An 18,173-nucleotide genomic window follows, 5' to 3' on the forward strand; every position below is an offset into this window, starting at 1 on the left:
GCCATACAGATTTGCATCAGTTTCGGTTTTTTCAGATTCAGTAAAACAGTGTCAGGTTAACATTAAGTGAGGACTGTAAAACTACATGTCAGCCTTTTTCAGAACTCCCAAAATTATACAGCAATGGCATCATGTCACTACCTACAAGATGGCAAAAAGTCAACGAAGAAGGTGACACCTACATGCTATAGTTAAATGCAAATAATCTTTAAATAAATATGTCTCTAATTTTCATACAAAATGCGAAGGAATTTTTTTCCCATTGTATTGTATATAAAAAACAATAATACTACAGCGGTATACCCCCGACTCTAACAAGTATCAAAAGGTAAAGCAAGTTAAGGAACAGAAAACATGTTTCCTTTGAAATGTTGTAGTTGGAATTGTACAAACTAGAAAGCATACACTGTAGCGTCATATAGAAATGCACTAAGTGTTCACTGCCAAAAGCTGCACATCTATACGTAGAAATTGAATTAACAAACTAGTAACAACAAAGAGATGGCAAAGTTTTCGAAACATCTTGGACTATATTCGCCACAGCTCAGAACAAATGCTGAGCTTAGACCGCCGTTCCGCGCGGGTCCCGCCAGGCTTCATCGTTTGAATACTTATCGAACTTCTCACTTTGGTAACTTAAAAGTTCCCAGAATTGTTATTCTTATGGGAAATTCCCAACCGAAGTTGTATGTATACTAGCTTATAAAAGGATGTAATTTGCTTTGATTCAACTCTATAATATAGTAGCAAATACAACTTAAACTTTTTTACCTATTACCTTAGAGCTCTCTATAAAGATAAATGCACCACTAGCTTTACTCGAAAGTTAAACTACGCTGCCTGCAAAAACGATATCTTAAACTACTGGTTTAGTAAGTGGTTTAGTTCGGTAGTGCAGTTTAACCGTAAATGTAGATACCGACTACAGATATCACATGTTTCGCTTTAAATGCTCTTATTTATTTTTAACCTTTTAGAAATAATCGAAAAGGTTTCTAAGTTTTTAAGAAATATATACCGAATACAAAAGAGTACATTTATAGATTGGTTATTGATTCATGATGTAATTGAATAATTGCTTAAGTTATTAACATATTGTTATCACTGCAATTTTCGAAACAAACTGGTTACTAAAAAGATTTGAGTTACAAGCTCTTTGACAACACATTTTTCTTTTCCTGAAGACGAGGTGAACAGCTAGTCGGTTATTTTTTCTTCTTTATATAAATAAGATTTTTAAACAAACGAAACAAATAATCAAGGTGTACAAAGTTATAAGAATGATTAGTTCTTTTATAATAAAAGAAATAACCGTCAAACATTGTTTAACAGATTCTATAAGCTATTTTGTGAAACAAGGAACTGCAACTTGCACAATGGAAAGGGGGGGGAAGATAATAAAGCGGAGCGTTTCTCAGCACACTAAATCTCTCTGGGCATGATAGCCTCACAATCGTATCCGCTGTGGCTCTTGTTTCACGCACCGTCAGAGACGGTTGCAATGCACTGATATGCACTACATTTTACAAAATGCAGCTGTACTTTTGTGAGACAATTCCTTGCTACTTCTTAGACGCATCCTTAATGCATAAATATTTCGACATAGATTGAGTTGACTTCGGGTGGCTTGATTTGTGATAATTTTATTATTTCGGCAGTTTCACCTTTCTCAAAAGCACGTGCAAATATATCTGTTGAAAAACAATAGTTATCATCTCGTTAAAAAAATCTACGTAATCTATTCGTTTTACACTACGTTTCTCTTTTCTAAACATGACAAGGAATTATAAAGAGTTATTTTTAATAACTTTATTAACATGAATTTTACCTGATACTAACCACATTATGAAAAAATAACCGATTAGTTACTCCTGTAGAACTATGACTACTGATTATTTATTATTTGCTGTATATATTTATTTGCTGTTGTATTTTTTTGTATATACATTGTAAGTTTTGCACATAAATTATGAAATATCAATGAGAACACAATTACAAAGGAGAGATGTTTAAAAGAAAGCGTTTTGAGGTTCATCTATAATCATCGCTCGACGGCTATTGCGTGGTGCAAGTATTAATGAAGAAAAAATGCTAATTATGAGCACAGTATGTTTTTGTGTTATTTTGTTTTTGTTAATAATTTCACATTTCAAAAAATTTACACTACTAAAGGAGAAATGCTTGGATATAGAATTGCTTGTACATAATATCCTTAAATTAGAATAATAATTTGAAAGGAGAAGGTAATTAAAAAAAGAGAATTTTATTGATAAAAAAAACTATTAGTAGTTTAAATCAATAATAAAGTAAGTTTTTGATATACCTTTATAATGATTAATCTTTGAATATGCGTACACTATTTATTTACGCTGTACTGTAAAATAAAATATACGAAAAGCATTGAATTAAATTTTACACAACAATTACATAGACGGTTATCATTATGTACTCCATAATACACAGGACACAGCTGTTTACTACAATTTATGACATCATAATATTTCATCCATTTTGAGACGTTAATTATTAACCACCTATCCTTGCATTATCGTGAAGGTTATAAAAGACAGTAAAATCTATTAAGAGGTTCATTCTACTGTTATAGAATAACTATTAATAATAACAACTGCACCTAAAACAATTTAGAGACAAATTAAAAATATTTGAAATATTTAACGCGAACGTAGGCCCATAATCAAGAAATATGAAACAAAAAAAGGAAAAAATGAATTGTATAAGTTTCTTGAATTTGTCTTAGATCGACGGCTAACCGCGTTGTCTAATAAAAAAAATGATTGAAGTTGCGTTTCTATTTGATATTACTTTTTATACAAAAAGCAATTTGTTTTTACTGTCTCGAATAGGTGTCTCTGATAGAAGGGACAGACTGTAACATTTGATATTAAAAAACTTTTTCTATAAGGACTAAGAATAAGGAAGGGACTTAAATTCCATCACAATCAAATTCTTTTCCTCCGTATATTTATAACGTTTCATTTTCTAATTCATTTCTGATGGTCTCCGCAGACTTTTGTGGGTTGTCAGCGCAAATTAGGACTTAATTAACATTTATTATTGTTTTATTTATTATCATCTATGATACCTAATAATAACTATAATATATCAATATTTTTTATTTTTTACAGCTATTGCACCTGTGAGTGGATGGCACTTGAAAAGATCAGAAGACCATCGGACCAAAGGGTTGTAATTAAGAGTTGGTCATTTGATAATCTAATCAAAACAAGAAACAAGAAAGATTTGAAAAATTGTTCTTTCGTACCAAACTAATAAATTTAACATAAAAATAAGTTATTAAAAACTGATATTGATCTTTATTTTTCTTGTTTCATGTTCCCTTAAAACACCAGCTCTGGAACTTTTCTTTCAATTCTTCATATCATTTTGTCATTATACTTATTCGACCAAAGTTGATGATAAAAAATGCATTGCGTATGTGTAGAGGCAGGACTAACTATCTCATATAAATAAAGACAGAGACATTTGTCCGGCAAAATGTCCGCCTGTTAGGTCAGGTGGCACACGTTAAAAGCGTTAAAAGCATTCATAAATTTACACGACGTTGCCAGTGGAGGGACGCAGGTGTATCCAAGCACTGTAACAGGGAGAAAGCCTATAACAACTAAAACTTGATGATAGTTTCATGCGTAAATAGTACATTTTTAAAGTATGTGCTTAAGTTATCGAAGAAATCTACTATTTTTTAAGACGAAAGAGAAAGGTTTAAAATCCTTCGTCATGCGATCAAATTTCGTCGATGCCGTGTGTGAGTGTGAGTGTGTACATCGAGATAGATAGACTCCGTTAACGAAGTAAACAATCGACACAGACAATCCGCGTCGACGAAGACCGAGCTAACGGCGCGCAAGACAAAGGACTGATGAATCTGATTATTTTGTTCCACTGCTTCCACTCCCGCATGAAATCTAAACAAACCCTGCGAACCATGGGTCCGGCACAAGTCATATTTATTTTCTCATATAACCTTTAATATAATACATACTTAATATGACAATGTATATAAAATACATTGTCTTATTGAATATACATGAACTTTTTTAAATTACATACAGAGTGATTGGTTCTAGGTGTAAAAAGTTTTAAAAGGGTAAGTGTGTAGCTCACTTTTAAGCACAAATCTGAACACAACTTATTCTAATCATTTAAATAAATGTTGCGATAATTTTATTTTGGATGCGACAGGTCAATAACTTCTAGCAATACAGTGTGCTGGGACAGATAGTAAACATTAATTCACTTAATATTACTATTTTATACTTACGTAATTTATTACCTTATAAAACACGTACAAATAATAGATATTAATTAAATTAATAATGAAAATTTTATCGAGCATAAATTAACAAAGAGCAAGGGGACGTGTGTAGAGCATCATTCCGCATTCCGTACGTTCGCTCCGCCGTCGTGCGTAGCTGCGGCGAGGCGCTGCGGCCACGACGACGACTCCGACGCTACGAGCGCGCCGCTTGCATTCCATTCCCTCACACAACACCTAACCCGCATCTATGTGACGATCCTACTCATACCTGTTACAACTGTTTTATTATTCTGCAGCATTGACATAACATTGATAATACTTTGCTTAATAGATAATTCTAGTAAGATAAACAAATAACTATGTATTTTTTATATTGGTATTTTTTTCGGGAAAATATGTAAATATACTAGTAGAAATTCACCAGGGATATAGGCCACCCGTAAATGAAACGCATTGCTCTTCCAATCCGCTTCGGAGAACGCTGTAAAGCTAATATTTGAAAGATTTACTAAGACTAATGTTTGGAGTGATCTGATTTTATTAGTGTATATATGCAACAATTATTATGCGTTGAATCATAACTAACATGAGTGTATTATTAATTGCAGTGCACAATTGTACACTGCCCGCTAACTCACACACTTTTGTATGCGTGAGAATGGATAGAGCAAACGACACTAAATTGAGCAAAGATGTTAAAGGACAAAGAAAACTTATCTTTTTCACGTAAAATTGATGTTAAAAAGTAACTATCTAGTTTCTTGCCTAGTTCTCCTTGATAGGATCTACAATCCGAACTTGACAGTTATACATGGAGAAAATAAGGCCGATAACACTATGTATAAATACATATAAAAATTTATAAATCTTGAGTTTTCAAGAGTGCTTAGCAAAGCCTATTCGAATAAATACATATTTATTCATTGAAATTTTATATACTTAAATAAAGGAATCAATCCATAATAGATTTATTTTTTTATCATACAGTTATTATTTATTAAGATAAGCAAGTACCATTTTGGTATTTACAGTTAAACGCCATAAATTAAAAGACGTTAAAATGTGCTTTATGTAAAGTAAAAAAAAACTTGAAAAATTAGGCACGAAATGCAAATTGTTTACGTCACGTTTCAAATTACTTAATATTTAAACGGTAGTCAGAGATATAACATTATAATCTTTCCATGTTATATTAATGAAATCTTATACAACCTTAACTAACATGTTAACGTTAAATAAGTGGAGATTAAACAAAAATGGGGCGAATTTAATATTCGCACCGCAGCAAGGCAAAGTTCAGCTGCGGCAATGAAGGTTCATTTTTATCTAGGGAGCAAAGTTGCAGGCGTTTCAGGGACATAAAATGTTACTTAGTGAGCCACAAATCCTCGTAACTCTAAGCCGAGATAAAACACTAAGCCCACGCTGTAGCGAGACGGAGCTGAAATTTTTCACCTGCAAGTCGTGCCGGCGCCGACCGCCGGGAAATGTGTGCCACGCGAAATATTACTTACACAAGAATTATGACGGAGTGTAATGAAACACTGCCACGTTTAATCACACGTTACACCTTACGCTCTCTGAAGCAACCTCCTAAAATTCATCGAAAACTGCGCCTTTCATGTTATAAATTTAAAAATAAACTACAGCGATAATTGTCCTTTGTAAAGGCATTCTTTACTCATATGAATAAATTACACATAATTTAGAATATAATAAAATATTTAAATTTATATTACAAATATTACCTCTATGAAAAATGTGACATTAATTGATCCAACATTGGTTAAAAAGCAGACTAGTTAACTCTCATTTATTTAAACATTTATCGAAATATTTTAGGCATTGAGCATGGCTGGATCAATAGAAAGACTGATAAACAAAATAAAAAAATATAACAGTCCTCGAGATCAACAAACATGAGAGAGTAATAAAGACATTAATTCTACTTTACGCGTAAATAGCATAAATCACATAGAAGCCCCTCGCACCACAAGACGGGGATGGCGTACAGGCAAAGCCGCGACATAAAATTAAGCGACATTCATATGTCCTCCTGAAACTGTCTACTATTAATAAAGTAAAATTATATTTAAACCCCTTAGCTATGGAAACATTATCTTGATAAATAGATAATAAATAAATATTTACAAAATGTTTCAAAATTTACATGGAACGCAAGGAGCGATTTGCCCACATATTCCATATGTATAATACTTTATAACTATTGCATTTATAATTCATGCAATTCGAAAACATTGTTATCAAAACCGATTTGCAATATGTGCTAATGTATGAATATGAGAGTGTAACTGTAACGCTTCTTTCCCTATTCAAGGTTAAGATATAAACATCTTTGCTACGTCACTTAGAACTAAATTTGTGTAGTGATTTTTATTATTGCAGAACTCTACTAAATACATATTTTGTAAACCAAAACCAACCACCATAGACATACCAAATAAACCGCATAATGTGGCAGAACAATGTTCAGAACAATGAAAACGGATGTTTTACAGATTTATGCTTCGTACCTAAACATAAGTACTCCGCGTGATCGTCATAAGAAAAAATAGACATGACTGGATATTTCTCTGAAACATCTTTCTGAAAATCATACTCGATTCTTTAGTAGTAGCAGTACACGAAGGAACATAATTCAACCTAAACTGCAATGAAAAAATCGTAAACAAACCTCGATATCCACTCTATATCTCAAACTTATCGTAACGGGGATATCTCAAGCCATTAAATTTGAAAAAAGGCAGAAGAAAGTTGCCGAACTTCCTTGTCATCTTTATCATTTTATATACCAACATAAAGCTTAAAGTTTTTTGTTTTAGCTTATAAATATTAAATCAAAAGTACCAAGAATTACTTGTATAACAAACGAGATACTAAAAAGACAGATTTGAGAATTTTATTTACAAAGATAGATTGAAAATTGAAATTCAAATTTTCAAATAAGGAAAATCGTTAAGAGTGGGTTTGTAGGATGCAAGCGGTCTTTTTATTTGGCATATTGCCTTAGTACATTGATATAAAATAACCAACAAAAGTAAAGCTATCTTATGTCTTCTTTCGTGTTTTCCACTTGCTGTTGATTGAAAAGATACGTGCTTGGAAGATACTTGGGAATTTAATCTTATCTACAAGGTAAATTATCTTTCTTTCTAATGGAATTTTTATATCCCTGTCATATCGCAAATAATTTTTCTTAATAATCTTCTTTAGACCCGTTTAACCTTATACATTTATTTCTTAGTTTATGGAGATGACGTATTAAATCATCTCTTCAAGACATTAAAACCACAACTATTGGATATCAAATTTCATTTATTTGACAATACAGTTTTAAGATCCTCTTCACATATTAAATTTAAAACATAAAGCAAAACGTTTACCAGTTTTAAATGCATGAAAGCATTCCTTTAGAACGCCGCACATGTGAAAATTGTAAAGAGCTTAGAAGACGTTTCAGTATATCACTAACCAACTACAATGGAAATATTAATGCCCTTGCTCCGCGTTTCCAGTTGGACTCGGTCGTAGGATTAAGGAAAATTAGATTTCAATAAGACGCTTGAGGCGAAGCGAGGAGCAAATCTAAAGCGGAGCCTGGAAATGCGAAGACGGTCACGCTTCTCCTTTTAATGCTATGTCAGCAGTACCGACCTCATGCCGTTACCCTTGTAGCGCGTCTTACGTACGTTCCGTATAAAATTATAAATACAAAGTAAATCAAATAAACATTAAAACATGATCTTTCAATAAACTTGCCCTAATACTATTCTAATTAAATTTGAAAGGAAGCGTCCTAGCTCAATTTGTTTGATATGAAATTTACAACCGCTGACACAGCAAAACATGCTGAGTATTGTAGTAGGGCCTGATACGATACGTGTTAACGTGAGTAGAATACAAATCGCGCCTAAGCTCGGGAGGAATACTAAAGTTGAGGTACCCAATTTCAAATTCACTATTTATTAAGAAAAATGTTCATCCATATTTCATAAACTGGCACAATGAAATTTACTAGAAACTAATTTACACAGATAACAATTAATATTACTATTATACATAAAAAAATAATTTCAATTTTATTATAAAATTTTTATTATTAATTATATAGTTCAAATTTTACAGAAATTCATAAAAACTAAACAAGTGCAGCACAAAATGCTAAAGAAACTAGTGATTGTATATTAAAATAAATGTTTTAAAATACACTATCCCATAAATTAACATTAAATAAAGCTTTGGACACGAAAAATGTGTATCATAGATAACAAAACAAGAAAAATGTCCAATAGATGTTTAGCGCAAAGAGCTGTTTTGAATAAAAAGGTCGCAATCCAAATAAATTATGCCCCCAATTCGGCTGTTTCGATTCAAATTGAAAAGGCATCTCTGTATTGAGATTTCTGTTCCCGCTAAGGAAGAAAGAATATAAATAGGCATCAAAACGGAAATGAGATCGTTTCACATGTATTCATATCGTAAATAATAATGGATGTTGAACTTCTGTCGACATCCATTACTGTAATTAATAAAGAAACTGTCACAATAATGCGCGCTCCACTCGATCATGTTTATAACATTTATTCATCAGATATTCTTATTCCAAACGCGTCCTAAATAGATACCGACTTAATTCGTGCTGGATGGGGTAACCCAACAAAACTATAGAAAATTATGATACAAAAGAACGTAAATAGTCGTCGTGCCTAAGAATACGATACGGACTTAGAAGGCCGCAGTATGATCGGGCCGCGACAAGAATGCTAGATGAGATATTTATCAGTATTTTCGGACGTTGGGTGACCACCGCTCCAACTTTTCTATCGGTTTTGAGGAGGTACAACAGAAACAGACAGAAAATATTACTGTAGTAAAATATTATTTTAGTTTTTTAAATTTTAGGTTATTAAAACACAAATTGTAAGTAACTTAAACGTACCATATTTTAATTATAAACTGCATCAACTGCACAGGTCTACAAAGTTTTCGCGCACGGAAACTCGGAGTTATGAAATTTAATTCATTTAAATATTACGTAACCATTAAAAACATAAACTCATCATCTGTCTGACAACTATTTATTTGTCTTAATGACTCGCACATGGAGTCAGTGCTATACTTGGTCGCGCAACGTGAATAACAAAAGTATTATGTAAATTTTCAATTTCGTAATTGATTTAAAATCTTTGCGTGTATATGAGTAAAGTTGACATTATTACATTTAAGATGTGTGCGACAAATTCGAACATATATGTCATGAACAAAGTTTTATTAAAGTGGCGTAGACAATTCAATTAGGAGGAAGGCCACAATTCAATTGTGCCTCAAAACAAAAAGCTGCTAACAGCGGCGTGCGGATAAACACCGCCGCAACCGGCTCCTGTTGGAAAAATAAAGGCGTGGCGACGCCCGAATAAATGAGAACGTCGATAAACAGGAAGATTCGTTCCGAGCGGAGGGTCGATATCGAAATACATTATTCCCCGATCCGAGTGTTCCGATTCAAATTGAAAGAGCACCTCCAACATGAGATTTCTCAGGCGGCGAGTGGGCGCAGAATATAAATCGGCACATAACCAGAAATGGAAAGGCGGTGGATATCCGTTTCGTGGTGAGCGCTGGTGAACGATAGCACTTAAGTGTTTTCTAAAAATACAAACATGAAGTTTTGGTAAACACCCATGCCTAAATTTTTGTTTGAGAAAAAGCGTTCGTGGAAGTTTTCCTTCGTTATAATAACCAAATAAGTTTTTTCAACGTACTGTACCTTGAATATTTTATAGTGAATTGTATAGCAACATTTATGTAAAAGAAAATAAAAATATCGAACCTTCCAAATCATGATTTTTAATTATTTATATTTTTAGTAAATCGTGCTATTTCTTTATATGTAAAATAATAATCGAAGTTTTTAAAAAATTTCGGACAAATTCCTCATTACTACTGCATTGGAATATTAAAGACGTCTAAACAAATATTCCTTTTTACGTTTTGCGCAAAAATTTTAATTCCCGACATCAATTTGCCACTTAATCTTAACTTTGACTAAAAACTTTGCAACATTTTTAATAACAAACGAAACTGCTAAGATGAGAAAGCTCCTAAACTAAGCTTGTTTATAGAAAAAAATGCAGAACTAGTTAAATTTAATCGTGTCCAACATCGTTAGCACGAGTAAATATACGACAGCGGCTGTCACATAAGTACTGGTGAAAAGTAAACTGAACACTTATGCAGCAGAAATTGTACGCGCGCCTCCCCTCATCGCGTATTCTGCCCAATTCGCTACACGCCCACTCTCTGTTTACGTAACAAACGCCACTGACTTCTGGCGCCGACTTCTACTTCTTTACGACCAGACAGGGTACATTCAACGTTTACCCAGCTGATGAGCGCTAATATAATTCATTGTTTATCTGTTCAAGATTAGCTGATGTGCGCATGTTTAATGAACAAAATTAGTATATTTTATTGATGTATACTTTACACATTCTCGCTAGAGTAACTTGTGTGGCCGGTAAAATAAGAACTAAACGTTATTAAGCGATCTTGAGCCCTAAATGAATTACGAAGTCGCCAGAGGTCTAGGGGCGATAGAGCTTTAACTTTATTAAGTACGAGCCGCCTAAGGAGTCGCTGAATCAAGGTGATGCGCGTTCACAATACCCTATTCAAATTTAAATAGCTTCACGCTCAATTGCTTCTCAATGTGGCCTCAGCTCCTACGGCTAGTTATTTCATTAAACAAAGATTCCACGGATAAGTTGAGTGCTTTCTACAAAATTCAGTTTGCTGTATGACATTTGCCACTGTTTAATTAAATAATATATATAATATAATGGAATTACAAAATATACAAATGAATTTGTTTAATTTGTAATTCCATTCTTTTGACTTCACACAAAGAGTATTATTAAATGAAATAATAACTTGAATCAAAAACTATACGTTAAACTTTAATGGATTTATTAGAACTAGGCGTCCTTTCCCGAGGGTACTTGAAATAAGTTTGAATAATGCGGCACACACAAATATCGCTGTGAAAACAATGGAGCGCGACAAGTTGCGGGCTCCGAAGGACTAAGGGCTGGAACAAAGTTTGGCAATTATGGCGACCGCATGTCTGAGAGCGTCGCTACACTCATTACTGACTAAAACTCAGCTCGTCTATATTAAAAGTCCAGAGACATGGGACCTGTGAAATGCCACGCCAACGCAACGCTTTGCAATTTACACGCGACAAAAATTTAAACAAACATTAAACTTCTTTGATTATATTGGTAAAGTACATATATGTAATGTGTACGATGTAAAGGTACACACTAGGCTACAAAACTGTCGTGTCTCATGGAGAAATCATGATGCTAGTGTGAATGTGTGCGTTTACTAATATGCTTATTATAAACCCGGTAAAGCAGGATACTTTTAAAAAAATAAATTTCAGAATAAAATTAAAAAAAATGGGGTCAATTTAATTAATAGTTTTTTGTATTAAATTTGCCACATTGTCAGCGTCATGTCACTCATTTAAATAACTAAATGAGTAGTTTTAAGGTATAATGGGTATTTTGCCCGTTTTCCAGAACCGGTGTTAATATTACGAGACAAGGAAATTGCAAGCAAAATGTTATATAACTAGGTAATTGAAAAAATTCCGGGGAAACTTATATTTACTAGAAAAAAATAACAAAACAACATTTGCCGGGTCAGGCGGTTTATGAATCGACATCTGTATGCGTGATCGTGATGGACATCTGTCCGAAATCCTATATCCTAAATGTCCGACATACAAAATTAATCATTCAATGTTTAAACAACACAATATATTTTTATCAGGTATTAAAAAAAGTGAAGGTGGGCTTTTCATAGATTTTGGCCTCTACTATGAAACAAAATAAAAGAGGGAGTTATAAACCATTTTTTCGCCTTAACTGTTCAGAGGGATATTCGAAATTAATATTATGTTATAATGTATGATAATGAATGCTCCCTCTTCGCGAAACACCCAGCTACATGGCGACGCTAAGCGAGAGCAGCGGGGCCACCAGAACCGACCAGAGCATGACCACGACCACTCTGACAAGAGTGCACGAATGGGAAGTAATTTAAATAAGCCCAAAAAAACAATTAATTCTAATTATTCAAAGAAGTTTTCATTTTACTCCAACTATGATGCAACGTAGCTAACTCTATGGTTTTCGCCGTAATGAATCGGGTGACTCAGCGGGAAAGTTACATGAATTCGATTGAAATTAGATGAAGAAACTCAATCATGACTCTCTCCACTGGTTTAATGTACTAAAACTTGGTTCGACTCGCAGAACAAGTCGGATTATTTTATGAGAAATTTCAAATAAGAACAATTACCTCTCTTATTTTATAATAACGCCAGCCTATGTAATCAAAATAAAGTATATTTAAATATTAATTAAAAAGTATTTTGTGAATTTTAGGAACAAACTAATGTGTATTATACACTATATAACTAAACTAATATAATATACTAATATAATACATAAATTATTTATTTGCATTGCTTTAAGATAGCAATTCCGAGTAAGTTATTTTGCGTTCTACTGCTGTTTCGACAGTAAAACCCACCTGTGGATCGGCAACAAAAGTAAGGTTTTAAAGGGCGCAATAAAGCTCGTGGCTCGTTATGTTTTTTTTTCCTGAAATTACAGTTTGCTAACGAGCAGCGCTGACGTGCGCCGCAGAGTGGCAGATTTTGAGTAGGTGGAAAACTTTTAATAACTAGCAAGACCATAGTAAACTCAATTGATCTACATTTTCACGTCAGTCATTTTTAGCACTTTTATGCACGCGTGTCATTAAAATTACAAAATACTAATGATCGGTTTTGACTTATTTTTTATGAGAGTTACGGTTAAATTGAGATACGATGAAATTTGCATGTGTATAAGTTAAAGCTTGTCATACGATTAAAGCAGATACTATTGATAATAAACGCTCTTCGCAGGAAACTATTTCAGTTCGTATTACAGTTTCTGCTGCAGACTTGTTGTGTAGACGTTACTCATAATACGGTAATAATTAAAGAGATCCTTAACAAATATCATTACAATGCTAATCTTACATACAACTTTGTCACATCGAGACCAGTACATACACAGTTACATATAATGATACATACATATAGTGATTCGCAGAATTCGGTACTCATCGTAGCATTATATTATTATGAAAAGGCCTTATCGTTGACAAACAGATAATTATATATGGGGTATTTAATTATTAGTCTCTTTCCGTAATTTGAAAAGTTAATAAACTACGTAAAAAATAGATTTTCTGTTTTACAATACAAAACTTTGTATGTAACGATATTTATTTTGATTGCCATCTTAACACGCCTTCTTGAAGTTTTAATTTTTTTGTTTTTTATTATTTAATTTTAACGTTTTAATTTACTTTGTGGTTTGTACTACTAATTTACGCCGGGAAAGGTCGACATGTTTTTACTGTTTTTCTCGAATATTTTTTTTACTTTCTCTCCATAACTATTAATTATTGAGAAAGCTAAAATTGTTATTTCTCTTGACAAAGAAAAATTATTTTATTATCAATCACATTTTTTTATGTTGAATTAAATACAAAAATGTTTTAAGATGATTAATGTTGGACTTGTCCAGAAAACTACATAAACGTCTAAGTAAGGTTAAACTTTAATTAATACCCCGTTTTACTAAACCAATTACGTAAGATCAAGTATCCCCTGCAAATTCGCTTAACCTCGTATCAGCTAAACAGAAGCCTCCCACTAAAAGCGCTCTTGCGAACGAAAGCCGATTACCCCTCGAAAGTTTAAACTTAAGAAAAGAGATTTCAAGTACTATAACTAAGTATATAGTAGAACTAAAACTTAATTTTGTAAACTTTTCCTTTCTTTAATGTACACGAGGTAGACGTTAAATAATAACACTAAGATGTTCTTACCCACGTATACAAGGAACTTCAAGACCGATAAATTACAAAATTATATTTTATTTAATGCGTTTAAAGAAAATCTCCATAGTTTTGTAATTCACTGCATACATAACTTATATATTACATTTTGTATTTGCTTGTAAAATTAAAAATATTTATGTTTCAGTAACACTTGACGTTTTTACAACGTCGGAACTTTATTCAAATGCTCTTGTTAAGGATGATATAGTTTGTACTTCGCTTCATTACACTTTCACGACACTTTCTACATAAAAAGAACGAAGTCTCTTTTTTTTACCTTCATTTTATTTCAATAGAACATACATAGTTTTTCAGATCAGGAGTTTAAAAAGAAGTAAATTTCGTAGAACATAAAACTGTAATAACGTTTAAATTTAAAGCCTATGCAAAAAGGAATAAAAGAACTTCTATACATATGTATGTCAAGTTTCGCTTTTTACTACTTCATGCTTTAAACTAAATTTTATCCCTTTTAAGTTACGTTAAGCGTTACTTATTTAAATGAATCCATATGCAAATTCTCGCCTTTATTCTCTTGCAGAGCGAACAGAGCATTTAAGGCACAGTTAGTACTGATCTGCTGGACCAACGCTATCATTGTGTACAATTCAAAGTTGTAGTAAAATAATGAAATATAACAAAACGTATGTCTGCTCACGTAGACGTAGGAGGTCCACTAAAAGGATAAACAGATGACCTTGTTAAGATCGTCGGAAGACGCCGGAAGCAGGCTGCATCCGACTAGTCCCATTTGAAATCTACGATTAAGCCTTATGCCCAGCATTGGACGTCCTTCTTGTGAAATTATACTGTTGGTACCGGCTTAGATACCGGTACTTAAGTAATCTAAAATCACTAATACTAAAGTAACACAACTTTGATACCCTTATTAGAATAATGGTTCCATTAGAGAAAACCGTGGACAGACTTTATTATAATAAACGTAACTAACTCGATTTAAATCATTTGCAAGGGAATCGTCTACACAAATTTCTCGGTAATTAATAAATAAAAATATCTAGCGAGGATTATCAGTCCAAATAACTTGCATCAAAATAATTTGACATCAAAAGAAACGTAATCGATGCCTAAATAAATAGAAACGTAATCAACCAATCGAGTCTAAAGATTATTTCAATCAGAACTTTCTCTTTATCCTCCGATAAGATGCCTTTTAACAAGTATTTACATACAAAGTAAGCAAATTTAATAATGAATTTCGTAAAATTTTTGAGTAAGATAGTCGTTGGTTTGTTTGTTCTAAAGATTTCATTATTGTTATTAATAAACACGAAGGCAATTTTACGAGCTACTTATTGAAATAAATGAATATTTAACAAATAATTCGAGCTGAGGTAGCCCAGCGGTTGAGGACTGAGACTTGTGATCGTAGATCGCGAGATTGATTACTGAGATACAGTCCTACATAATATTAAGACTTTGTACATTAATTATATAGGATTGCCGCCAAACACAAACAAGTTTCCAGAGGAAGGTTTCCAGTGTCCACTGCGTGCCATAATACCGCACTGCGATCGCCAACCCATTGGTACATCCTTCCATAGATACCTACGGAGGCCTGTGCCTATAGGCCTATGCCTTGCAGTGGGAGCCTATGGGCAGAAACGACGACACAAAAATTAAATTATAGGAGGACATTATAGTTAAAAGTATAACATATATTTCTTTATGGGCGCAGTTGTTTATTTAAGAAGAAGCACGTTGAGGCAATGAAATTGTAATAATATTGTGTAATATAATAAACCGATATAGTAAAAAATATTTCAAACTGTTAATCCCAAAATAATTGTCAAAAGATCTGGTCACGAAATATTTAACTTATACCCAGATCTTCGTTAAGGATAACAAGCAGTCTTTGACTGAAATTACGTCACAAGATTTGTTAAAATCACTAAAAGTTTGTTTTCGAAAAGAAAGGGACGCGCGCAGGTAACAACCCAGAAAACTAATACAATTTAGTGACCCAAAGCTAATTTAATCAATGTAGATACATATAAAGTACACCAGTAAAAACATTTTGCTGAATTTCGATCCGAACAAGGCGGTGAAATGTCAGATAACGTTATGTGTGATAACTTTATATACACAGACATTTTATTTTCATTGGAAGTAGACAATACTCTATTTTTACAGGACATGAACAATGTACAGGATTTATATATATAGATAAAAACAAAAAATATTAATTAAAAATGGTAAAAAGGTGATGATGGTTTCTTTTCATTTTAAAACATATTGACTACATATAGTTTGTGATACATCAGGTTTAATTATCATTAAGGATTGTGACTATTTGGTAATATCCCAGAATTTTCTAAAGAATCCAGTTTTCGATTTTTTATGTCATGTCGGAAGAATGTTTAATCACTATAGAAATTCAATAGCCTGTCTCTATTTGTTTGTGTCGCGTTTTGGTAATACGATGTGTCGTTTCGAATATACTTTTCAAATATGAAGCTGATAAAGCGAAAGGCGCGGAAGTGAATTTATACACGAAGAAAAGTCAATGCTTGTTACTGTCACAGAAAGACATATGTATTACATTTAGTATACAACGGAACTAATATATACATAACATTTCCTGAATCCGTCGTACGATTTTCTTTGTGGACTATGACGCCAATTACTTGAATTTCATAAGCCTCGAAGAGGGAGCAGTGCTGTTGATTCTCTTAACTTGCTCCTATATTTCCCCAATGAATGGACAAGATGACCATCGCCGCGAGAGCAAAGTGTTTACAAAAGCATTTCAGTAACGAAGCCATTATACGACGTAGGTTAAACAAAATGAAGGTAGTCTAAGTAGCTATTCGTTTAACATTACTCGTCTCTAAAATCGTGGAAACACTTGGGTATATCCACATAAACCAAAAATAAAATTTATTGTTTATTTTAATACAAAATAAAAAAGAGAAAGATTTAAAAAAAATACCTTAAAAATTTAAGTGGTGTATAATAAATCTGTTTAATAGATGTGTGTAATTTAATGATATACACGAATTTATTAATGCAATATAGTGCTAAAAGTTGATTTGATTAGCAAATAGTGAATAAGTGCAGGCTTAAAAATTTGCTAATTGCCTAATAAATTATATATATTTTTAGATAGATAAATAAGTAATGTTTACAAGCCGATAGGCATGTGATAAAACAACAAACAATTTCAGAACAATTCTTATAGAAATAATAAGAATAAATAAAGATAGTGGTCAATAAGACAACTGACCCAGGCAATAACGCGATGGCGCTCCATAAAATAAAGTTAGGAGTAGTTGCTCAACGTTAAGGAAAAACAAACACGATACTTTCATAAAAATGAAATAGTGCTAATGAAATTATATCTATTACTGAATCTCATAAATATTAATTTTCATTTGTATCTGAATTTTATAACTAAAGTTATAATTATTATGACACTAAATTTTGGGAAAATATTAACATAGTTTTTTTAAATCTTAAAATATACCACCTTAGTTATACCGTAATATACTTCGTTTTTATCGATAACGATGTAAACATAAGAGAACGGTAAATAGAATTTCATGATAAGTATAAATAACATTGGCAAGTCTCGTCCCGCATGCTCGTTGTCTACACAAATATCCGAGTCGTCGGCAAAAAGGAAAAGAAAAACAACGGAGCCCGGCCTGTAGCCTGCACTAACGCCCGGCATTCCGAGCTTAATCGAACTTTACTACCTACTTTTCTTTCCCTCGCAAAGGGGATTTTTTCCTTCTACAGTAAACAGCTGACTCACTGCATCGTTGTCAGATTTTGATATTGGTACGATAACAAATTGATAAAAAAGTATTAATAGAAGAAGTTACAAGAAATTTTATTTTTATTTTATTTATTAACCGACAGT

At 32.7% G+C, this 18,173-nt stretch overlaps 1 protein-coding gene across 3 annotated transcripts in view; it reads right to left on the reverse strand.

Moving 5' to 3' along the window:
• The window catches only part of mib1 (mind bomb 1), a 152,755-nt gene that overhangs the window by 120,167 nt on the left and 14,415 nt on the right, over positions 1-18,173 (reverse strand). The window lies entirely within an intron of this gene.

This window comes from Battus philenor, unplaced genomic scaffold, assembly GCF_028537555.1.
Source record: "Battus philenor isolate CCGP_79_NKW_IND1 unplaced genomic scaffold, ilBatPhil1.0.hap1 SCAF_2, whole genome shotgun sequence".
Classification (NCBI taxonomy): domain Eukaryota; kingdom Metazoa; phylum Arthropoda; class Insecta; order Lepidoptera; family Papilionidae; genus Battus; species Battus philenor.